The sequence below is a fragment of the Pteropus vampyrus genome, unplaced genomic scaffold (assembly GCF_000151845.1).
Source record: "Pteropus vampyrus isolate Shadow unplaced genomic scaffold, Pvam_2.0 Scaffold31, whole genome shotgun sequence".
In the NCBI taxonomy this organism is placed as follows: Eukaryota; Metazoa; Chordata; class Mammalia; order Chiroptera; family Pteropodidae; genus Pteropus; species Pteropus vampyrus.
Window position 1 is genome coordinate 8628187 of NW_011888812.1, and position 25673 is coordinate 8653859.

General features: G+C 50.7%; 1 protein-coding gene and 1 pseudogene across 2 annotated transcripts in view; both read left to right on the top strand.

Annotated features, from left to right (window-relative positions):
* The window catches only part of TSPAN18 (tetraspanin 18), a 191135-nt gene that overhangs the window by 126891 nt on the left and 38571 nt on the right, over positions 1–25673 (top strand). For both annotated transcript variants that reach the window (XM_011356858.2, XM_023528697.1), the window contains one exon: positions 2167–2299. The gene's annotated coding sequence lies outside the window, so the exon portion shown is untranslated. The remainder of the gene's footprint in view (positions 1–2166; positions 2300–25673) is intronic.
* On the top strand, positions 10676–10794 carry LOC111737825 (annotated as a pseudogene).

The following is a 25673-nucleotide window of genomic DNA, read 5'->3' on the forward strand; positions in this document are numbered from 1 at the left end:
CACTGACCGTGGGACTTTTACATCTCATTTCCCACTCTACCCTGAAAGGCGGCCTTGGCTTGGGGCCCCCCTACTTGGATATCTGGGCCTTTGCTCGCCCTGCTCCTCCACCCCCACCCCCCTACAGCACCCTGCTCTCTCACACACGCATCTTCCCTTCTCCTCTAGGAGGCCTGAATATACCTGCTGGGGTCATCAGTGCTGTTCTCAGAGGACATTAGAGGAGGAGGAGCCTTACCCTGGCACCTTTGCCTGTGTTTTATTAGAGCCCCGGGTTTTAGAACTGGCACGGAGAGATGGCAGGGACCGACGCGGCTCCCGGGTGCCCTTTCACAGACGGGGAGACCAAGGGCCCATGAAGGGGAGGCTGTGCCTGAGAGCTCGCAGCAAGTTAGTTCGGCTTGGGACTGGAACCCAGGACTCCTGCTCATGGATCCGCGGGGGTCCACTGCTGCTACCTCCAGCTGGGAGCGAAGACTCCCCTCTGCCATGGGTTTGTTAAGGGGTTGGGTGATCTGCTTCTCTCAGCAGCTTTAAGGGAGCAAGTGTGGACTGGGGTGGAAATAAAAGTTGGAGACAGGGGGTTTCCCAGATGAGCCTCTTCGTGGAGTGTGTGTGGGAAAGAGGCCCAGAGAGGCTGACACACACATGTCATCCGGATGGGCGGAAGCAGAGACCACAGGCAGCCGTGGTGAGCCCGTGAGAAAGGCACAGCTGCATAGCACGCCGCTAAAACAATCTCCATTGTCACCTCTTTCCTGCAGCCACTTATTTATTTCTATATCATACCCTTTTGGAAAAAGCAGAGAATGCCACCCTTCCCAGGGTGTTCGTCCCACCCCCACACCTCCCCAGTTCTCACGAGATGGCTGCCTTCTGGTGTGACATTAGCGTTCACCATCTTGCAGAGCGCTAATGACATTTGCATTTTGCTGGCTGGTGAAAGTGTCGACTGGGCTGTGAGGTCCTGTGGGGAGTTTGTGGCCCAGAGAGAAAAGCAGGTATGCTGGGCTGGGGTCCCACATTGGTCTATGAGAGCCAGAGAGGGCAGAGGAAGGTGGGATCAGAGGGAACAAATGACTCGTGAAATTGAGAGATTTTTGTCTAAAGATGTGCCAAGGACACAAAACAACTCCCAGTCCAGTGCTCCGCCTCCTCCACAGGCACTCAAATGTCGCCTCCCTAACATTTACTGAGCTCTTGCTTTGTGCCAAATGCTCTTCTGTGTGCTTCACAGACTTATGAAAACCATTTTAACTCCCTTCAGTCCTTGACTGACGAGGAGACTGATGGTCTGAGAGGACACTCGAGTTGACCGGTGTCCCGTTTCTCGAACGAGGTTGCACCAGCGTGGGGCCAAGGCCCACCTGCCTCCAAAGCCCACGCTTCTGACCACTGCGGGTGTTGCCTCCCACTCCTCATTGGGCTTGAACACAACCAGGAAACCATTCCCGGATCTGGCCTGTCTCAGCATCCACCTGGCAGGCATGCAGCAGACCCCAGTGGTGTGCCTCGGCTGCTCTAGGGGCTACAAGGCTGACAACTATAAAAGAGGATGAACCCCTGGAGAGAGCACACAGGCACAAGTCAGGGGAGACCCCAGAGTTAGGCCTAGGTCAGCAACTTGCCGTGTGACTCTGGACAAGTTACTGCCCCTCTCTGGGTCAGTCTCCACATCGATAAAATGAAGCCATTGGTCTGGCTGGCTGGATCGTTCCCGGAATGCATCAGCACATGAGGAAGGATCTTTCCTTCAGTGCACTTGAACTCTCCTGGTGTTTCCACCCACTCACTCAGCAATATAAAGTTATGTTTTATATCAAAGCAAACCACAAAACATTTGTCAAGCATCCCCACTCTGCAAAGGGCGCTGTGCTAGACACAGTGGGTGTGATGCTTATGTATTTTTATTCATGACCTACACACACAGGCATACTCATATCTTTGCATCTTAGAATTGTTTCTAGGCAAGTTTATCTGGGACCTAGGCTATGGCTCCCCAATCCTGATGTGGAACCCCAGGCTCCCGCTTTGGGTTCAACACTTTGCCTCATGGCATTGGGCCCAAAGAGCATTTTGGACAAAAACAAGAGACTTTGGGAAGTATGAGCTGATAAGCTTTCCCCGGACTAGGCAGTCACAGCTGATTCTGCTTATCTCTGACAGGTGGGCATCTCCTGGACAGCCCTGGGCTTGGAGTGGCAAGAGCTTCTGACACTGTCATCAAAGCAACTTGAACTCGCTGAATTTGGCATCTAGAAACGTGAGCACAATCCTTTTCCAGACACTGGTCACCCAGGTAAGGGAGTTCAGGCTTGTTCAGCACAAGGTTTTATGCTGCTTTTGTTGTTGTTATTGCTAATAGTAACCATCAGCTGGACACCTTATCATTCTTTATCACAGTGCAGTTCTATTTTCATTGGCAGGAGAGTCCAGTGGTTAAGGCTCTAAATAAAGTACAACAGACCTGGGTTCAAATCCTAGAACCAACAATTACGAGTTGTGTGGCCTGAGGCAGATTCCTCAACCTGTATTTCAGCTTCCTCATCAAGCAAGCAGCAGCACCCACCTTTGCGTTTGTGGTCAAGATAAAATAAAGTAATATATGAAAAGGGCTTAGAATAGGATGGACACATAGTAAGCTCGGAACCCAATAAACATTAGTTGTTACTAATAGCATGCCTGCATCCATGACAATCTGTAATTAGTTTATTCTCACATTGGTCGAGTTCACATTCATGCTAGAATGTAGACTCCATGAGGACAGGAGTTTGTTCTTAGTTGAATCTCAGATCCCAGCAGAGTAAACTGGCCATTAAATGTTGAATGAATGACTATGTAAAAATGCTTTACTTATATTATGCAGAATCCTCAGAATAATCCTTGAAGGTCCTTGCATTAGTCAGGATATGGGTTTGGTTGTGTGTGATAAAAATCCAAAATAACAGTTCTTTAAACAAAAGAGAGATTAATTTTACTCTAAAGAAAAATCTGAGCTAAGGGGATTCTTCTACACAAAAACATTAGGGAACCAAATTTTTTTCTGTCCTGTGGCTCCACCATCACTTATCCACAGCCCATGACAGTCTCTCCATTCCACTCAGCCAGAAGGGGAAATCAGAAAAGGAGAGAATGCCCCTTCCCTTAAGAGGGTGCACACACCACTTCCATGCATGTCCCATTGGCCAGAATATAGATATATGACACACCCGGCTGCAAGGGCGGCTGGAAGTTAGAGTCTTTATTGCCCAATTACAATTCTACTTCTATCAAAGAAGAGGAAAATGGATTTGGGGGACCCTCCACCTTGCCGGAGAAGATGATTCATCCCCCCTTTTTTTTCATCCTCCCTCCCTCCTTCCTCACCCTGGCAACCAGTGATCTTTTTACTGCTTTTATAGTTTTGCCTTTTCCAAAATGTCTTATAACTAAAATTGCACAGTATGTGGCCTTTTCAGATTGCCTTCTTTCACTTAACAATATGAATTTAAAGTTCCTCCATGTCTGTTCATGGCTCGATAGCTCATTCCTTTTTATCCAATAATATTCCATTGGATGCACCACCGTTCGTTTATCCATTCACCTATCAAAGGTTGCTTCCAATTTTGGATGATTGTGAATAAAGCTGCTATAAACTTTCACATGCAGGTTTTTGTGTGGACATAGTTTTAACCAGGTGAGTAAGCACCTAGGAACCTAATTGCTGAATTGTATGGTAAGAGTATGTTTAGCTTTTTAAGAAACCGCCGAGCTGTCTTCCAAAGTGGCTGTACCATTTTGCATTTCCACCAGCAACGAGTGAGAGTTCCTGTTGCTCCACAGCCTCATCGGCAATTGGTGCTGTCGGTTCTGTGGATTTTTGTCCTTCTGTTACTGTATAGTGGTATGACCCCCATCTTAAAGTTGTGGATTATGAAATTTAGAGAGGGCAGCTTGCCCAAGGTGGTACAGCAGGTAAGTGATCCAGAAACTTTCTGGGCCTGCTTGACACCTGAGCCCAGTATCTTCCTGCTATACACCACAGCTCTACTCACGGCAGGTCTCTCTGAGACTAACAGACCAGTGCCCTGAGGTGTGTATTCTTGCCCCAAGCCCAGGCCTGGCTGAATTCCAGGGCCTCATTCATTGTTTAGTGTCTGTACCCCTCCAGCGGGACCGAAGGTCAATGAGGCAGGACCCTGAGGCGGGGCAGAGTGAGCAGTTGAGCCAAGGTTAGAGGTGTCTTACTAGATCAGCCAACAGTAGGAGGAGCCAGACAGCTGAGAAGGCTGGGGCACAGGTGAGCCTGGCAGGCTTCTAGCCTGTGCCCAGTCCCTGGATTTGAAGGAAAGGCTAGAGCTACCACCCAGGTCAGCAAGAACCAATGATGTGCCAGAAGTGAAAGCTGTCTACAGCAGGGACCAGGGTGATGAGAGGCTGGGCAAAGGCTGAACTGAGGTCAATACTCAACTCAAATGTGATTAAGCAAGACCAGCAACTTATTAGCTTGTTTATTGGTGTCCAAGGCAGGACTGAATCCAAAGCTCAAATGATGCCCATGTCTGTGCCCTCTGCTTCCCTCCTGAGGGCTACAGTCCCCAGCAGGCCTGTTCCACGTGGCAGTGGTGCAGTGAACAGCAGCTCCAGACTGACATCCTGCTCATTTCAAATTCAATGAAAGGAGAGCTTCTTTTTCTCAGGAGTTTCAACAAAAGCCCCAGAGTTGAAGGTTATTGGCCGGTCGTGGGTCACGTGACCATCTCTGACCAATCACTGAAAGCAGGAGAGAATGTGCCGATTGGCCAGTCTAGCTCAGTGTTGGGTGGTGGGTGGTGAGGGTGTATGTATTGTGAGTGGGGGGTGGGGAGGAGTGGGCCTGAAAGTGTGTGAGGGCTGGTACCCCAAAAGGAAAACCAAGCTGCTATTTTCAGAAAAAGGAAGGAATGCTGGGCAAAACAACAGATGCTCCCTGTTAGTGGCAGGGCAGGGGGTGGGAAGCATGGAGCAAGCAGGAGAGCTGATTGGTCTCAAATGGGTCCTTCCTGTGGCTTACAGCATTAGGGGTGGCCTCTGACAAGTATGCTTCAGTTTCATCGAATCTGATATCTGAAAGCCTGATTTATGCACACACACAGACTCACACACACACACACACACACACACACACACACACACACACGCATACTCACACACGCGCACACAAAAGCAGGCACGATATGTCTGCAGGTGATACTTCATTGTTCGAAAGGATTGCCCCCAAAGGTCCCTCCTGTACTGAGTCTCCGTGCTCCCCAGCAGCCACCCCACTATCTCAGCCACCCCATACCTGGCTGCCTTGGGTTCCCCTCCAGTTCCTCAAAGGACCTTTTCCTAGTTCCCTTCACCTCCATCCTCATCCCCTTATCCCTGGGGAAAGTTTCTTGAGCCACGTTAGCATTTATTTGCCCTAAATGGCCGCTCAGAAGACTGATCCTATGACCCTTCCTGGAAAATGATCCCTCAGCCACCACCTTTCTGAGGCCTCTCGGACAGAAGGGGAAAGAGAGGAGCCAGTCACTGACCGAGCAGGAGCCCCATCTCCGAGTGGCCCCGGGGCCTGGGCGGGATATAGGCAAGCAGGTCAGCCTTGCCCCCTCCCCCCAGCTGACAGCCACCATGGCAGCTCTCTTATGCATTTAGGGTGCAGCGTATGATTTTATTCGAAAAAAGATTACTCTGCAGAAAAAAAAAAAGATGGAAAACCACAGTGTATGCTGCTGCCTCCCAGGCAACTATGGCCAAATGCTTTTTAAGATCTGTTTTTTGCTTGATTTTGGTCAACCACAAACCTCCTGGCTCCTCCAGTCTCAGTCTCAGCCCCTCTCTCTCTCTCTCTCTCTCTTTCTCTCTCTCAATCTCTCAATCTCTCTCTTTCTCTCTCTCTCTCACACACGCACGCCTGTGGATTCTGCAGCTCTGACTCACCGTGCAGACAGCTCAGCCGTTCAGCATCGCCCTGCCTTATATGGTGTGTTCAGTGCTCCTGAGGCAATGAGTATTAATTCATTTCTTCAGCCAGTGGCTATTGGGTTCTTACCATGGGCCAGACACTGTTTCATTTACTAGGGATTGAGAGGAAGCAAAGCTGAAAGGCCCCCCTCCTCAGGGGTCCCTGCCTTCTCCTCTGGGAGATCCGCCGGGGGCAGGACCCTTCCTCTGTGTGTCTTGTCCCCAGCCTCTTGTCCAGTGTGTTGTTCAGTGCCAAACTATAGTCGGACTTGGTAGATGTTTGTTGGTTACTTTTCACATTATTTTTTAAAGCCCCTACTTATGATCGATCTGCAGAGAGGACCACTGGACCACTATGGTCCCTTCTGAACCACCAGGATGACTTGGTCCTCACTGTCTAGGACAGAGTTTAAGATGCAGCTTGTCACGGGTCCTAGAAAGGGAGGAAAGGCCATGGTTAGAGGTCTATGTGCAAATCTGGTCAGGGAGTGTGTGCAAGTAAGCAAAAAGAATTAGCTGACCTTGACTCCAGTCATTCTCCATTCATTCAGATCAGCTCTGAGAGGCCCCCAAGGGGCTTCTGGCCTGTTATATGGGCGACGGACATGAAAGTAAACCCTTGTCATCCAAGGTAGAGAATGGGAAGATTTGGAGCAGAAATATAAAAGAAGGCTTGGGGGGGTGGTTGAAAGACCATTGGGTGATGATAGTGGTGGGAGATCAGGGAATATAGTATTTGAGCTGGGCTTTGAAACTGGGTGGAATATGGGATAAGCGAGGATGCTGGGAAGGACATCGCAGGAGGAAGAAACAGTGAGGCCAAGGCCTGGAGCTGGGACCCTGGGGCTTGGAAGACTGTGCCTGCCAGGAAGTAAAATAAATGCAGTCTGCTTCTTCCCTGCAGGCCTCCAGGCTTGGCTGCACAGGCCTGTGGCAATCTTCAAGACTGCTTTAAACCATGGTGTAGGTAGGTTTGGAAGTGATAGCGCTTCCATTTCCCTTTTTTTTCCTCCATTCCCGGGAAAAAGAATTTCAGAGGGGCCCTTTGGAAGAGAAGGTGCTACACAGGGACTGAGAGTAATTAATCCTCCCATCTCCAAGATTCTTTACAGCAGTGGTCCCCAACCTTTTTGGCACCAGGGACCGGTGCTCCTATGAGAATCTAATGCCTGATGATCTGAAGTGGAGCTGAGGCAGTGATGCTAGCGCTGGGGAGCGGCTGCAAATACAGATGAAGCTTCGCTCGCTCACCGGGCACTCGCCTCCTGCTGTGAGGCCTGGTTCCTAACAGGTCATGGACTAGTACCAGTCCGCAGCTGGCAGACTGGGGACTCCTGCTTTACAGAACTTTTACTAAGTGAGTTGACTTACAGTTTTGCAAGCAGCAGGCCTCTAGGCAGACCCTCAGCTGAAAGTCAGAAGACTTGAATTCTTGTCCCAGCCCTGCTACCGATGTCCTTAGCCTCCCTGTCCTGTAGTTTGTCATTTGTAAAATGAGGCGGTGAGGCCCCTTCTGGCTTTAAGCTTTTTATTCCAAGTCAGACCTGGGTTCAGATCCCACCTCAGCTAGCCCTGTGACCTTGGCCCTCTGAGCCTCAGTTTTGTTCTCTGTAAATTGGAGATAATACTACCTATCTCACAAGACTGATGTAAAGATCAAATGAGATAACTAAATGTTTAACAATGTACTTGCCAAGAGGATCAGTACTTAATGATAGCGCTGATGCTATTGGTATTATTATATTTATATTTTTAACTTTATAACTCTGGGAGGAATCCTCAATAGAGTCTTTGGTATACAGGTCACTGTAGGGCAGCCTAAGTCTGTGTCCCAAAAAATGATAGGGCTGAAAGTCACACCCCTCCCATCTCCAAATAGGGGTAGAGCTGCTTTCTTCATAATCACGTGTATTCATTCATTCATTCATCAGATATTTATTGAGCATTTGCTGTGTGCCTGGGCCTCTGAGAGGCATATGGGATCCTGTTGAATGGAACACCCAAGCTGCCTACTCCCAGTGGCTCAGGCTGGCTTTGGGGCAGCCTCTGCCCTCCAGCTGGCCCACTGACACCACTGGCCAAAGGACCTCATACCAAGCATGGACGAGCTCAGGTCTGTAGGCTAGAGTCCTGGGCAGAAATCCCATCCCGGCCTCCCATGGCTCCTGGAGCTTCGCACAACCCTTCCATTTCTATCTTGGGGCTAAGGCTCCAATGAAATGCCAGAGAATCCACCACAATCGACTGATCTGGCCTTGTACCTGGACGGACTGAAGAGATAGATTGGACTGCCAGGTCCTGCTTCAGCATTATGCAAGCTGAAGTCTTTTGGAGAGGAAGAATGGCTTGCCACTGGGCACGGATTACAGGGCTATGTTTCATTCTCACCCTCTTTAATGCCTGTTTGGATCCCCGATTGCAGGGAGTTTTGAATATTGCTGGATGATGAAAAGCCTGCAAATTGGAAGGTGCCGAGGGGTCCAATGTGCCTTACGCCCACCTAATTCTTTCCTGGCAGCTGTGAGCCTCTCATCCTCTAGGCAGCAGCATCCAGCACAGAGCTGGTCACACAAGGGCTTCAGTCAGTGCTTGGTGAATGGACGGACAGATGGCCGGATTGTGGTGGATTCACTGTAACAGAGACCTTCCTAGCCTTGGTCCAAGTTTCCAAGGCAGTTGGAGACACCAGGCTCTGAGTCTGTTTTCCGGTGAAAATTTGATTTTGGCTCCTGAGCAAGATCCATAGTTTCCAAGTTGTGGAATGGACCCAAAACAAATGGCTTTCGAGCTTGTCAGTTTCTCATTTCAGTTGCAGGAGGCAGCGTGGCATGTGCCCTGATCTAAGGATGAGAGAGCTGGCTGTCCATCATGAGAGTTCAGACCCTGGCTCCCGGTCCAGGCGACCTTGGGCATGTTACTTAGTCTCTCTCAAATTCTGTTTTCTCATCTAGAAGAGGATAGCTCTAATAGCACCCAACTCAGGGCTGTGATGAGCTTTAGATAAATAATGGATGTGGAAACAAGAGGCAGAGCTCTGGACACGTGGTAAATGTTCAAGAAAGGATGATGATGGTATATTTAATGATCCCTTAAGCTTTTTGTTGCATAAACTTCTCTCTTCCAGACAGATATTTGCAGACTGTTTTGCATTTTTAAGACAAAAATTATTTTTTAAAGTTGTTATTACAGACGTAAAATATGCTCCTTAAAAATTCAAATGATCCAGAAGGGTTTAAATTAAAAAGCAAATGCTCCCTCTCCCACCGGGCAGGTCCTTCCCAGCCCTTCCTCAGCAACATTGTCTTTGAATGTGATGCTTTCCATGTCTGGAATTTTTCTCCTTTTTTTTTTCCTCCCTAAGCATAGGGGACAGGTATGCAGACTGGAGGGAACACTGTCCAAGTAGCATCCAGGCCAAAAGTCCTGAGGCTGGTGCCCCTGTGGTCCCCTTGGAGCCAGAGGTGGCCTTTGTCCTCAGGGCAGCCTCGAATTTCTGGCTTGGGTTTGCTCCAAGTCTTGAAGGTCTCGTGTGGTGTCTTGGAGTCCTGGAGGGTAGCCCAAGGTGTGCCACATTTGGGCCAGGCTTGGAGGGACAGGCTCGCAGACACTGTGTCGTGGAGCTCAGGGCTCACTCAGTCCAGCCCAAGCTTCCATGTTCCTGGCAGGACGGTCGTTCTTCCTGTCCACCTTCTGACAGTCTGCACTTCCACACCTGTGCCCTCTGCTGCCACACTCCTTCCCTCATCAAGAAGAGCCAGGGCCTAGCACACGCTCCAGTGCATCATTGGTGCCAATGGACTTGCAGCCGGTTTGAGTTTTACCAACACTAATGTGCAAGATATGTCATCTGCCTTTATTTTTCTACATCTGCCCTCATCCGTCACTGAGCCCCGTCTACCCATTTGAAGGACATTCGATCCCAGTCATGTTGGGGAAGGAGGAGTTTTGTCCCCTAAGATCATGTAGGAGGCTTGCTGGCCTTTATGTGACCCAGAACATTTGGGGTAGGCTGCTGGACTTCAGTCCATTTGGGACCCCACAGGTAGGATCCTTTGCCAAGCCTTAGGATCCACTGAGGGCAAGTGGGCAACGGCCATTTCCATGCCAGCCTGGGCACAGTGTGGTCTTTGGTTGTACTGGTAAGCCAGGAATTTGAGTGTTTAGACTCCTAGCCTCTCTCAGGCACCTCGGGGTGGCCCCATTGAAGTCCTGTCACCTCTTGGAAGGGCCATTCCAGGATCAAGACATCTGAGCCTATAGCTCTTGGATCCCAAATGTTCATTTGTTTATTGAGCACCAACTATGAACCAGATTCTTTCAGAGACTGGAGGTGAAAAATCATACAAGAAGGATCTCAAAGAGTTGAGTTTAACTAGAGCTCTCAAATGTGGTCCTCAGAACAGCAGCATCAGCAAAGCCTGGGAACTTGTTGGAAATGTAGATTTTTCAGACTCCTGCCCTAGACCTAATGAATTAGAGACTTGGGGGTGAGGTCCAGCATTCTGGGCTTTGACAAGCCCTCCAAGGGATTCTGACGTAACCTCAAGTTTGAAAATCACTGAGAGCAACCAGCAGGCCACAGGAGGTCTAATACACTATGATGTGACAGCACATAGAAGGGGTACCAAGCCCATGCTGGGGAAGGGAGAGGTGCTAAGGAAGACTTGGATTATGAATGATTTAGAGGTGGACAAAGAAATCTGTGTGCATCTATGGCCATGCCATCCTGAACAAGCCCGATCCTGACTGATCTCAGAAGCTAAGCAGAATCAGGCCTGGTTAGTATTTGGATGGGAGACCACCTAGGAAGACCAGGTGCTACAGGCGTAAAAAATAAAAAAATAAGGGATTGTAAGCTGACAAGATCCTTGCAATCTGTGAAGTCAACCAAGGGTTGCCTCGCCTAAAAAACTAAAATGAAAGAAAGAAAGAAATCTGTGTGTGACTTTGGGGAGGGGAGTGGATTCCTGGCAGAGGGATCAGCACATGCAAAGTCCCTGGGGCACGTCAGAGCAGAAGTATTCCAGGACCTACACCGTGCTGCTGGGGTGGAGTGAGAAGAGGGCATGGGGAAGGGAGGGGATAATCAATAGATCTCTTGTGGTCAGGGTTTGGGTTGTTCTGCAGGAGTGCTGGGGAGCCATGAAAAGGGTTTGTGCAGAAGAGGTGGGAAGACCTGTACCCTGGAAAGATGGTTGGGAGGATGGATGGTTGAGGTGAAGCGCCCTGGACCACAGCAGGTGGCAAGCTGTCTTCTGGAAGGCTGGGCTGAGCCTGCGGTAGATGGAGAGGAGGAGGCAGGGCGAGGCTGGGATACCCTGGGTCCTGGAGAAGCCCTGCCCTGTTGCTAGAACATTCCTTAGGGGAGCTGAGCCAACTGAGTTCTGGAGCCCAGGGAGCCATCTCTGTCCCTCTCTGTCTTAGTACCTCGAAAGCATTCTGTAACTGTCCTGTGCTGTAACTAGTGTCTACATTCATGCCTTCTACCCTGTTTCCACTTACTATCTCTGGTGTGGAAGGGACTTAAATATTGTCTGCATATTGGGTTTTTGACTTGGAGTGGAGGTGCCAAGAAATGCAAGGGCAAACCTGGAACCCTGTGAGGATAGAGATAGGTGGAGGCTGAGAGGGGGCGAGGAGGGGCCCAGGTGGATGACAGTGTGGGTCAGAAGGGCCCTTGGCCTCCCCACCTCGGTGCTGGCTTGGGAGCCACGTGGAGAGGAGGTGGCTGGGAAAGTCCCCAGCCCAGCCCGGCCCCCTCCTCAGAGGTCCCAGCCTCCTTCAGAGGCCCCAGCCTCCCTCACTGCCTTCCCAGGGCCAGGCAGGCACACGAAAGCTTCTGGGGACTCCTATGAGCTCATCCTGTGGTGAGCCCAGGGCTTAGAGGAGGGAACTTCAAAACCACAGCCAAGATCCTGAGTCCTGGGGAGTCCTGGGGAGGCCAGCTCTGGGGAGAGAGAGGGCGGAGACACCCCTCCCCCGCCCCCCATCCGCCAGGGTGGAAGGTGGGGCAGGTATGAAACAGGCTCCTGGCCGCAGGGCCGCATTTGACTGGCTGCATAGCGACTTTGGGTTGGCAGCTCCTGCTCCCTCTGCACCCACTCCTGGGGCTAGTTTAGGCTAAAGTGCAGTTACTTGGAGCCCTGTTATGCTTGCCCTGGCCTGGCCCTTGTGCATTCAGTGTCACATTAGCCCCCAGCAACAATCAGTGCTGATTTGTGGTGAGCCATTCAGAGCTGCTGTGGTTCCAGCCCTAGGAGGTGCCAATTAGGCCCTGCCCACTAGGTCCCCTCCCTCAGGAGAGCTCAGGCCTTTCTGCTTTACTCTGAGTATAGTTTTAACTCTTGAGGGAAATGACCAGCAAGGATTTGTGGCCTCACAGACTAACTGGACTGGGAGGAGTTTCAAGGTCATCTGTTTTGACTCCTTGAGAGGTGGTCACTGAGCCTCTGCTTACATACCTTTAGGACTGAAGGGCTTACTACCAACTAAGAAAGCAGTGTTCGGATTGCTCTGAAAGTTATTCTCCTGCTTTGCACAGACTTCGGGTTCAAATTCTACCCCTGCCACCTACTGTGTGGCCTCAGGCAGGTAACTTACCTTCTAGAGCTCTGGTCTCCTTTTGTCTAAATGGGTCTGATAAATACCCACCTCTCATTTATGGAGAGGTTTAAATCAGATTTCTTTACAACCAAGAGCAAGTGCATAGACCTGGAGCCTATACAGGTGTTCCCTGCTGATCTCCAGGTCTCACAGCCAGTCACATCACCAGGATAGATGTGGGTCCTTCCCTGGCACCTGGTATTTGCTCAGTACAAGATTGGTTTCATCGCCTCCTCCTTCAAGCAGACCCAGCAGTACCTTAGTGACAGGCCAGATCAAGTCCTTGGTTCTTAATCCTCACTCAGAGACCCCAAACCACAGGATGCCCTCAGCTGCCACCCAGCCCTAGTCTCCAAAGGCTTCTGGGGGACCAAGTCTCCTATAGGCCCCCTCCCTCATGCTGTGCCCTTAAAGAGGTCTGCTGGTGGGTCTGCTCCCCTTCCTAGAATCTTACAGGGCAAGAAATAGCAAGTGCCAGCGTGAAACCACAGGCAGAGAAGGCAACGAGCTCAGGCCATAGAGACTGGCGATGACTTCAGGTCAGCCTGCCACTGCCACCACAGGGTGCGGCTGTCACCCTCAGCTATGCCGTTGGCCCCTCTGGACTCCTGCTTTGTTGGCGGTGGTGCTGTTTTGGTGATGTTTTTTAACGGCTTTGAGGAGGTAGAATTTACACATCATAAAATTCACTCATTTTAAGGGTTTGCTTCAATGATTTGTAGTAAATTTACAGTTGTGCAACCATCTCTAAATCTAATTTTAGAATATTTCCATCACCCCCAAAAGAAATCTGGTACCTATTTGCTGTCAGTTCCCATTCCCACCCCCAGCCCCAGGCAACCACCAATCTACTTCCTCTCTATAGATTTTGCCTTTTCTGGACATTTCATATAAATGGATCAGACACCATGTGTGGGCTCTTGTTTTTTATAGCCTGGTGGAGGTGGGTGGAGACTGCATCCACTCAGCGATATGCCCATCTTCCCACAGCCAGCCAAAGCCAAGTCGTAAATGTGGTTTTTTACAGTTAGAAAAACTCACAAAGACACTGAGTGCAATCTTTACTTCAGTGCAAGAAAGGAATCCTCTGTACTCAATCCCACACTAGGACCTTCTGACATCTGTTTTAATATACTCAGTGTCAGGCAGGCCATAGCCCCCAAGAGACTAAAGGAAATTTGCATGTTCTGATCATATGCTAAGTGCTAGGCTTGCTAATGTCATGTGATCTTTGGTTCTATCCTCTGAGATGGAATCATTTTACAGCTGAGGAAATTGCCGCTCGGAGGGTTGAAGGTACTCACTCAAAGTCACACAGGTTGGAAGTGGGGAGAGCCAGGGTTTGAATTTTGGGTTTCTCTGATTTCAAATCCATCTGTTAACACCTGTTACAGGTTCCCAGTGGTAGATACTGAAACACAAGATGGGGATACCCATCTTTGTATTAGGGTGAACCCGGTCTTCCTATAACTTTCACCCATTGTTTCTAGTTTGACCAACAAGACCCACATAGACCACCAGCTTGGACAGGGGGAGATCTGGGTGCGGGGGTGGGAATCAAGGAAGACTTCTTGGAAGAGGTGATGTCTGAGTTGGGACTTGAAAGATTACCAGGAATTAACAGGCAGAGCTAGTAGGAAAGAGTTTCCAGAGACTTTTAATATTTTACAGCTCCTTGAGTCTGGAAGAAACCATTGAGAATTACCTACTCTTGTTCATTCTCCCCCAAACATCACCAGTAAGTGGTGGTCCAGCAGCAGTGCTTGAATACCTCCAGGGACAAGGGGCTTACCACCTTTCCTGGGAACCTGTTTCATTGTGGAACAGCTCTGACTTTAGGCTGGGCTGAAGATGGCCTCCCTGTGGCCACAACTGACTTGTAACCACAGAGGGGATGGCCAGTCCCTCTTCTCACCACTGTCCTTTGGGACGCTGAGTGCAGCAGGTGGGGTCTCGGAGGCAGCCTGAAAGTCTTGGCCGAAATGGGCCCAGTTCTGCCATCCATTCTCTTCAGTACATGCTGTAGACCGTACATGCTGCTCAGGCCTGGCCACTTGCCTCTGGGACACCCAGCCCATGTCCTTGGACTTGGAAGCAGGTTCAGATAGTGGCTAAGAGTATGAATTTGGGAGCCAATGCCTAGTTAACATCCCAGCTCTGCCACTCACAGATGTGACCTTGGACTAGTCCCTTAAGCTCATCGTGTCACACTGTTCCTATATTAAATGAGATTAAGAATAGTGCTACCCTGTCTTTGCCTGCTTGGGCTGCCATAACAAAATATTACAGGCTGGGAGCTGAAACAACAGTTATTTTCTTATAGTTCCGGAGTCAAGAGGTCCAAGATCAAGGTGCCAGAAAATTTGATTTCAAGTGATGCTTTTCTTCCTGGCTTGCAGACTCCCACCTTCTCACCGTGTCCTCACATGGCCTTTTCTTTGTGTGCCACTGAGAGAGAGAGAGACCTCTTGTGTCTTTTCTTCTTCTTATAGAGACACCAATTTTATTGAATGAGGGCCCCACCCTTATGACCTCATTTAACCTTAATTACCTCTTTAAAGGCCCTATCTCCAAATACAGTCACGCTGGGGGGCAGGGCGTCAGCATATGAATTTTGGAGGACACAATTCAGTCCTTATCATGAAACAACCTCATAGGATGTCTATGAGATTCATCGGGTAAATGCGTATAAAGCAGTAATAGCGGTAGCCGGTGTGTTGTAACTGCTATATTAGTGTGCACTATTATGGCAGCAGTTAGTGTTGAATGGGGGGTGAGAGAATCCCTTTTCCATCCCTGCTGCAAGTCTAGACCCTGCGAAAGCCTAATGAGCACACACACTTCATAATAGCAGGTGTTTATATTCAGCCATAAAAAAGAAGGAAATTCTACCATCGATGACAGTATGAGTGAAACTTGAGGGCATTATGCGAAGTGAAATAAGCCAGACAGAGAAAGACAAATTCTGTATGATCTCACTTCCTTATGCAATCTAGAAGAGCCAGAGTCGTGGAAATAGAGAGTAGGTTGGTGGTGGCCTGGGGATGGGGCGGGGTGGGGAAATGGGGAGATGTTGATCGAAGGGTACAAGCTTGCAGTTAGAAGAGGGGTAAGTTCTGTGGCTCTAATGTACAGCGTGGTGATTCCAGTTAACAAAACTATATTGTGTACTTGAAGGTTGCTGAGAGTAGATCTTAAATGTTCTCATACAAAAAAAAAGGTTTAAAAAATAAATAATAACAGCAGATATTTATGATCATGCTTACTATAGGCCAGGCTCCATCTTAAGTTGCTTTATATTACTTAAGCCTCACACTAGCCTTATGAGATAGATGTTCTTAGTATCCTGATTGTGCAGCTGAGGCAACTGAGGCACAGAGAGGTGAAGTGACTTGCCCGAGGTCACACAGCCATCAAGGGCCTAGCGAGTTATAGCATACAGTTATTTATTCAAGTGATATTCATTAAGGGCCATCTCCCGTGCTGGGCACACAGACCCTGACCTCCAGTTCACAGTCTAGGGGAGACGATAGACCCATGGTCAGGTAGTTGCAGTCCCGTGTGCTGAGTGCTGTAACAGGGCGAACCCAGGGAGCTGTCCTGGAGCTCAGGACACCTGTGCTGTGACACGCAGCAAGGCCACTGGAGATACCAGGGAGGGCTTCCTGGAAGAAGAAACATTTAAGCTGAGGTCGAGAAGAAGGTGAGAAAACAGCTTGAATGAGGCTCTAGGAGTGAGAGAGTGTGTGGCTGGGGTTCTCTGAGGATTTGCTGGCCAATAATTTGCGTTCTAAGATATCCTAGTGGTCCCGTAACAGCACAGGGCTTCTGTGGTGGCTCAGGCCTCTGGCATCACAGGGGTTCTCTGTCGCTTAGAAATCCTAGGGCAGCCTAGCGCCCATGGCAACTAGGGATTCCATGTCGGTTCAGGGAATTTTATGGTGGCCCAGAATTTTTTCTGATACCCAAGGGACCTGTGTGGTCTTGTGCACTCTGACAGCCCAGGGATCTGGTCACCCCCAGGTGTACTGCAGCAGCTTCTGAGGAGTCCAGGCTTTGGGGATCCTGGGGATTCTATGGAACCCCAGGGACTGCATGGCATCTCCAGAGACCCGTAGCCCTCTTCTTTATGTCTGTGGAAAGAAGAATATGCAGATTCATAGTAGACAAACCCCTTGACGGAAAAAGGAACCAGCGTCAGGGGAGACTGTACCTGGAGGTACATTTACAAGGCTTACGCAGGAGAGAAGTCCAAAGAGATGTGACTAGAAGCCCCCTCCCTCCAGGGTCTGGGGAGCCAAAGAGTCTGGATTCCTTAGGGTTTATTTCCTTCTGGAAAGCAGAAAATTAGCCACTTCAGGTTGGTCTGCGGGAGCGCTGTCCTGACTTGCAGGCCTGTGACTTAAAGAGGACCGAGGCTGCGCCTATTGCTTGGAAACGAGGCATCATTCCTCATAGCCCCCTAAGCAAGTGTATTGTGCAGGGCCAGGGGTGCTGCTGTCCACGAGGGGCTGGCATGCCTCACTCACGGACCTCAGCATCGGCCCCTCAGGGGCTCGTATAAGCTGGGCCTTCCCCAACTGGAACAGCTGTGTTCACGCCAGCACCACTGCTCCAGGCCAGACAAGCAACTTGTCTGGGCCTCAATAGTGCCATCCCTGTTCACACCTGCAGAATGGGGACAGCACTGCTGCCTGTTTCACAGAGGTGTCGAGGTGCTCAGTGCAGAAGGGGAGGGCCCTGTTCCCACTCTCCATGGGAGCTGTGCAGTCCTGGGTGAACTCTGTACCATGGAGCCTCAGTTTAACCATCTGTGAAAAGGGCATGGGCCTAGTACAGTGAGGACACACGATAGTTTCTAAACAAATGTTAGCTTTACCCCCAACTACCCCACCTTCAACCAGAGATGGCAGCCAGGTGCCCTGGGCTTAGGGAGAGGGTGTCCTCAAGAGGAGGGGCCCATCTGGTCCCGTAAATGTCAATAATCTTTGTGCCTTTGTCTCTGAGGGAAACCTCCCTTTCTTCCCTGGGAAGAACCAACATGATAGCTACCTTCATCGGGCACTATGCTAAGAGTTTTACACCCATGGTCTCATTTAGTCCTCCCTACAGCACTATGAGGTAATACTATGGTGATCTCATTTTACAGACAAGCAAACTGAGGCACAGAGATGGCAACTAAGTTGTCCCAGGGCACAGGACTAGAATGAAGCAAGGATTCATACCCAAGACTGTCTTGATTGCAAAGCTTGGACACTAATCACCTCTCTTCCCAAGTGTTTTTCTAAAAAAACCCAGCAGAGAAAAAGAAAAACGGTGAGACGGAAATGAGCCAGAAAACTAGTTGGATGCTTAGCACCTGTGGGAGGGGGGAGGGTCCATGGTTCGTCCTTCCGGTCTATGTCTGGCCTGGCTTTTGGCACTTCCCAGTTGGCGGCTGGGTGGTGGGTGGAGGAGGGCGTATGAGAAGGAGAGGGTAGGCAGGGGCCAGCCCCTTGGATCATTTGAGGACCCCAACCCTCAATAGCATGGAACCTGCTGAGACTGGATTCTTCCCTTCTAGCAACCCCTCTTTTAGAGAAACTGGGCAAGAGGAGGGATGGAGAGTGTTGGAGCCTCTGGTCTGAACAAGAACTAGTTCTGCCCGTACTTCAAAGGAAGAGGCGGGAGGAAACAGACACGGTAACTGGGAGAGAAGGAGGGGTCCAGCAGGGTACCGACCCATTTTGCTTTTCTAGCCAAGTGGGGTTCAGCGTGAAATCGGAGGACAGGATTCATTTTCCCATCCCACTGTGGCTAGGTCTGCCCTGGGGCTTGGGTTGCAAGCCCTATAAAGAAGGGGGACCCCTGGGTCCAGCCTCTGTGCCCCAGCCTGCTTTCTCTCCCACCCAGCCCAGCTGGGCCTGGAATGCTGGACAGCCCAGCCCAGATCCAGTCTCTTTGATGCCACTGCCAAATACCAGACCACTTATCAGGCTTTTCCAGAGAGCTGATGTCCCCAAGCAGAGCTCCAAGCCTGCAATTAGGAAAGCAGCAAAGGGCTTAACTTTGGGCTTTTCGGTGGGAAAGATAAGCTTGGTGTGGATTAAGCTGGAGGGTAAAATAATATTTACTCTCAAACAAAACTCTCTGCTAGGAGCAAATCTGGGCCCTGGGGCTTTGGAGGGTTGGGGCTGCGTGGGGGTCTGCAACTTCCACCAGGTCCCCAAGAAGTCTTTCCTCCCCACTGACCCGTGGTTAGGCTGGTTCCACAGCCCAATTCACCACAGTGCTTATTCTCATTATGAAATGAAAATGAGAAGCAATAACGTTCAGTGTGCTATTATCTACGGAGCACTTGGCTTAGGCAATGATCTCATCCAATCTGTATAGCTATCTTGGGAGTCGAGTTTATGACCCCAAGTAGATAAAGACTCAAGTCTCAGTTCTGCCACTTCCAGCTCTTGACCCTGTAGTTTCATCTCCTGTGAGCCTCAATTTTTCACCTGTGAAATGGGAGTGAGGGTAGCTGCCTCAAGTGTGTCATGAAGAGGAGCCATGGTGTGTATAAAAGTGCCGAATAAATGGGAGGTCGTTTTAGAAAAGATAAGGCTCCGATATGTGAAACATCAGCTATGCGGTGCCAAAGCTGAGGTTCAGACCCAGAGCCATGCGATCCCGTGTGAGCCAGGCCTCCGACCGACCAGTCGGGGAGGGGCCCAGGACAGGAGCTGGGTGGGCAAAGAGGCCCTGCCTGGCCCTCATCGGGATGGCCATGCAGACGCAGCCTTGAGCTCCAGAGACGGAGGAAGGGCCCCAGTGCCTCTGTCTCCACTTTCCTTTGTGGAACAACAACCAGGCCATTCTCTGCTCCTCATCTCATGCCTCGGGTCATTTGTGCCCCTGGAGCCTGGGAGGAGAGCACCGTGGCTCATTCTGGGGGAAAACAAAAACGGAGGTCAGGACTGTCTGTCCCTGACAGGGCAGGCGCTGGCTCCAGGGAAGGAAGGGGGAGTTGAGAGTCAGGTAGGGCATGCTCCAACTTCCCCTCCCACCGCACTGTAAAAGGAGCCCTTCTGGGTTCTAGTACAGACTTAACCTCCAGAGAGAGGCCTGGCTGTGAGGCCTGGGGAAGCCCTGCTCCTCTCTGGGCCTTGTTTTCTTATCTCCAAAATAAAGGCATTGGAACTAAACAGAAGGGACCACTGCCTAGGCTGGTTAAATCAGGGAAGTCTTCATGGCTGAGGAGCCATCGAGCTTTGAAGGGTGAGTTCTCCAAGCGCACAAAGGGAGATAAGATATTGCAGGACCAGGTCGTAGCACCTGTGAAGACCTGGCACCTTCAGAATGTGGGGCTTAAATGACCCTTTCACAGTGATTTGTTTCAATTACATCAATAACACGTTTTTTGGTAAGAAAAACATAGAAATCACCTGAGCATAGAGAATAAAAGAAAAATCACCATAGTCAGTTAATATTTTGTACCATTTCAGCCCTTTTTAATATGACTAAGAATGTGGCTTTTAAGCTTTCTAATATGCAGAGAATCTCAGATTCTGGGCAGACAGGAGAGAACAAAGAACCGTCTTCTGGAAGCAGAGCCAGGCCTCAAGCCCTAGACAGACGGACAGCGTTTCCTGGGGGTGAGGGCAGACACACAGGCAGATACTTGGAGAAGGGACAGTATTGGCGTCTGCTCCCACAGCTCCTGCAGCGGGACTGCCAGGGCTGAGGAGGGGCGGCTCAGGGGGAGGGTCTTTGTGTGCATGAATGAGGCCTTGTGGGAAGGGCCTGCCCGGCTGCTTCTGGGAAGTCCCTGCGCCTGTCAGCTGGCAAAAGTGGCCATCCTGCCGCCAAGCAGCTGAGGGGGTCCCCGTAATGGCTTAACTGTGGTTTCCTAAGATGTCTGGCTGCAGGGAACAGCAGGCTGGGGAGGGGGCCTAATGACACTGTGAAGTCATTGCTGTGATCTTGCCAGCTCTTTGGCGCCACCTTTAAAATATGGTCCATCTTAATGGACAGGCCCTAAGAGGGAGAGTGGGCAAGGGCAGGGTGGGCGGCCCAGGACAGGGGACCTGAGCCGGAGGCAGTGGGTCAACATGGGCATAGAGGGGACTATCCAATCCTTGACCTCCAGGCCCAAAGCCCATTTGGGGGTCTCTTCCCAAGGTAGGTCCACATCCTTCTTGGGCTCCTGCCCTGCTTCTCCCAGCCCCCAATACCAGCAGATTTCCCCCCAGAGGCCTCACCCAGGCCCTTCTCACCTAATGAAGCAGTTAAAGCAGCCCATGAGGCAGCTCCGGTACCCTCCATGCAAGCTATCATCCTGGGCCTTCTGGTCATCTGGGATCCCTAGGGGCATGCCAGTGCCTTGGGGGTGGGGAGGTCATAGCAACCACCTGAACCATCGTCACCTTGGCCATGAAAACAGAACAGGGGTGTTCCATTTCCTTCACAGCTCCTGCTCCTGTGAAGTCTGTTAACAGTAATTATGAAGTTATGGGGAATTCCCAGTCCTCCTAATTAGTGTTAATAGGGGCTGGGTGAGCTAGACATGGGAAAATAGATGCCTTTGTTTGTAGTCTCCAAATTAGACTACTGCATTCTGCCTTTAGGTATGATGTAGCTGTGTTCTCTTCTTGCCCGCCTCCTCATGGAGCTATACTCTGGCACCATGCACATACCCACTGACCATCCTATTCCCTGTGTGCACACACATCCACAAACACACATTCATACACACACACACACACACTCACTCTCTCTCTCTCTCTCTCTCACACACACACACACACACACACACACACACACACACACACACACACACACACAGCAGCGCAACAGACTTCAAGCTTTAGATCCCGGATTAAGACATCATTTTGCAAAGCAAGCACCAAAACCGAGTAGCATGTCAGCCACACTGCCAATGCCTTTACCGATACCATTAGAGGCCCACTCCCCCATGCCACACCCCACTTCAGAGACCCCAGTGCACCCACCTCCCCAAATTAGATTGTATTAACAAACCATCACGTGTTCCAGTTAGCATGCCGAGTAGACAGGCTGGCTGAGCAGGGTAACAATTCCCTCCTCTCACTTGCTCACAGGTCTGGGCGCATCCCCCCAGGAGGGAATGAGCCCAGCCTGCTCCTCTCGGCCTCTGGAGGAATAACGAGATCTGGCGTCTCCGCCAGGCCTGTGGAAGGCTCCCTGCCATTGGGTCTGTGGCCATCCCAAAGGAGGTTTCCTTCAGACGAAGCAGGAGGGACAGTATAACTCACGGTTATCATGCAGTATTGACTGTTCAGCCCATGCTAGGATCTTCTACCTAGCATGGTGCTTCTTCAACTGAGTTGTGGGTACTCACAGGGCCTGGGGGCTCCTCCCTCAGCCAGGGGGTACACAAAGTTTCAAGATGTGTCTTAACAGACCATCAGTTCTTGAAGATTTGGAAGACAATACCTTAATTTTATATTAAAACAACTGTAGGTATATTTTGAAGTAAAATGCAAATAGAGATAGAGAGAGAGACAGACACATGCACCAGCACACGAACAGAAGCACACACACACATAAGCACACATACAGGAGATTTACAGGAAATTTCGCTCTCCCACTTTCTTCTCTGGGCTAGATCCCCAGGTATGTAGTGGGTAATAGGATTCCTTCTGTAGCCACTGCAGTAACTGAGGAGGGAGAGTTTGTGAGGTTCTAAGTCACAGCATAATGCTGTGTGATGTTGGGAAGCCACTATACTTCTCTGGTCCTCTGATCCCTGAATGGCACAATGGTCATGGTGATCATGCCTCCCCAGGGCCAGCTTCACAAGTATACAGCCTGGGCAGTCACACGGGGCCCTGTGCGTAGAAGGGCCCCACACTTGGTTTAATGCTCTGCTGTTGCCATCTTGAAATTCTTAGTAACTTTTTAATAAGAGACCCCTCATTTTTACTGGGCCCCACAAGTGATGGAGCTGGTCCTTCCTCTTTCGATAAAGTCTTCCTTAGCAAGGGTTAAATCAGAAATGTGTGAAAGGGACTCGCACAGAGATTCGTTTCTCTATTCCTCCCTTCTTCCTCCTCCAAATATCCATTGAGCATTCACTCTGTGGCAGACACTGTACTGCAGGGGTCCCCAACCCTGGGGCCCCAGACCAGTACTGGTTGCGGCCTGTTAAGAATGGGGCCACACAGCAGGGGGTGAGTGGCCTGGAAGCTAGCGCAGCTTCACCTGTATTTGCAGCCGCTCCCCAGCGCTAGCATCGCCACCTCAGATCAGCAGGCATTAGATTCTCATAGCAGCACCGGTCCCTGGTGCCAAAAAGGTTGGAGACCACTGCTGTACTGGATGCTGAGATTCAGCAATGAAACAGGCAAGGTTCCTGCCCTCTTGCATTCAAGGGAAGGGGAGAGAAGATAAATAACAGGGAGAAAACGTTGTTGGAGGTAACTGTCAACAGCAGGGGACTAGACAGTGACTAGCGAGAGCGACTACTTTAGGCTGGCGGGGCGTGCAGGTGGGGTGGTCAGGGAATTCCCTGAGGAATTGGATCAGAGACCTGAATGAAGTGAGAGAATATCTGAGGGAAAGATAGTCCCAGGCAGAAGGACCAGCAGGTGCAAAGGGCCTGAGGTAGGAATGTGCTTACCGTGTGGGAGACGCCAATGTAGCTCAATCTGTCTGGAGTGGGATGAGGGAGGAGGAGGGGGTCAGAGATGAGCTCAGTTGGGTGGAGGGTCCTTGTAAGCTGTCATGAGAATGTGGTGGAGGTAAGTAAGAGACAAGAGGGTAGAGGACTCCTTAAACCAAAACTGCATATTTGTGATCTCCCATGATTAGTTGCCCGGAGGCCAGAATGGCAGGAGGAAAAGGACAAGGGTGTCCTCTTGTCCTCTGGAAACTCAGAGCAAGTTGTCTCTGGGCAAAGGATGAGTGGCAGCCTCAGGCTCAGGCCCTCCGCTGTTGCTGAGGGATGGCTCCCCTCCTAGCTCTCTTCCTCCTCCTCTGATTGGACAAGAACTGTCCTGGCTTAGTCAGCCTCACCTGTCCTCACTGAGGCGAGACAGTGAAGCTGGGGAAGGGACGGGCGATAGAGGGAGGGGATGCCGACCTTTCTGGAGCCCCCGTGTTGCTCCAAACCTGGGCCGCTTAGGCTCCATCTCACGCAAGCTGTACAATCAAAAGGCTGACCCAAAGGCACCACTGATAGTGCCTGCGTCAGAAGGGCCCCCAGGGCGGCGTTGCAATGCAGCAGCAGCTGCACAAGCCTTGTCTCCTTCTTCTAAATGAACTCGAGATGCAGGGCATGAATGCCAGGAAGTGGGACAGCTGGGTTAGCAGGGCCGGAAACTGTCCTGTGCTTGTGGATGAACAGAGACCCTCACCCCACATTGGGAGCCCACGCCGGAAACCACAGCTTCTCTCCTTTTGAGTTGTATAACCCTGGAGAAGGGGCATCACCTCCCTGGGACCCCAGCTCCTCATCTGTACAGAGGGATATTGTTAGTGATGTCGTAAAGATTAAATGAGATCACAGTTGAAGCACCTAGAACGACTCCCGAACGTGGGAAGTATTCATTCCTTGAGACCTCTTGGGCGCAGGGCCCCAGCCTGAGTGTCACCTCTGAGCCACAGGACCTGGCCACAGAGCACCTGAGAAGGAAGTTACAAAGAGAGTGAAACAGAATCTTAAGACCAAGCCAGCCATGATGCGGACGACTTCAGAACATGCAGTGTGACCAGAGGCGAGGCCTCGGAGCCATTGTTTATATAATGAAGGGGATGGACTCAAGGACCTCAGGCCTCTCGAGCCTTGACCTTCTCTAAGATGGCAACGTGATGGATCCCTCCATGAAAGCCCACCCACCAGGACAGCACGGCTCTACTCTGGGAGAGGTGGGGGACAGCAGGCTGCAGGCCCTCATCTTCACCTTGTAGCCCTAGAGCAGGGGTCCCCAACCCCCGGGCCGCAGACCAGTACTGGTTTGTTTGTTGCCTGGTAGGAACTGGGCGGCACAGCAGGATGTGAGTGACGAGCGAGTGAGCGAAGCTTCATCTGTATTTGTAGCCGCTCCCCAGCGTTAGCATCACCGCCTCGGCTCCACCGCAGATCATCAGGCTTTAGATTCTCATAGGTGCACCGGTCTCTGGTGCCGAAAAGATTGGGGGCTGCTGCCCTAGAGGGCTGCCAAGAAAAAGGACTAGCCCTCAAGCCTGGGGTTCCTATGGGAGAGGGGCGGTGTTGGGCAGTTGTTAGGAGCCCAGGCTCTGGAGCGAGGCTGCCTGGGTTCAGATCCCAGCACCACCATATTCTAGCTGTGTGACCTTGGGCAAGTGACGTATCTTCTCTAAGCCTGTTTTCACAGCTGAAAAATGGAGGCTTTAATAGCATTTAGCGCATAGAGTTGTAGGAGACGATGAAGACTGAGTCTGGTGCACACCACACTGTAGAAGTGCAACAAGGTCTTGAATTGATCCTCTCCTGGTGAGCTGCTGCCGCCGCTGTACAGGGGGCTCCTTCCCAGACTCTAGTTTCTTGGACCCTGGTCACCCTTTGACTCTCTGCTGCTGCCGCTGAAGGCCAGTCCCACCTGGGAGCAGCTGGGCAGCTATAGCCTTGTGATAAGAACAAGGCATTTCTGGGAAGAAAAGATTTATTTGAGCATCACTGATGAAGCTGAGTAAAGGATCCTTAAATCCATGTTTCAGAGGTTAGCATGACCTCGAACTGGTGCGAAGTAACTGAAAAGTAGCAGAGGGCCAGGCAAAGGGCCGAGGCTTAGGAATTCACACGGGTTGGCACTAACCCTGGCTCCACTGGCCCCAAGTCTTTCAGGGTCTCACTCCTAGTCTCCTCGTGTGTGAACCAAGGATACTAATACCTCACGAGGTTGTAGGAAAGCTTCGATGAGATACATGTGAAAATGTGTGTCCCACCTCCCAGAGTCTGGCAATGCGAGTAGATATTCACTGAGCCCTGCTTTTCTAAGCACACCCCATATATCATTCACCCCTACGGACTGGGGAGCCCTGCCTGCCCCAGGGCACACAGCTAGGAGGGGGCTGATCCCTGCGCCTCAGGCCTCCGGTCACTTAGGTAATGGGATCCAGGTTCTCTTTCAGGC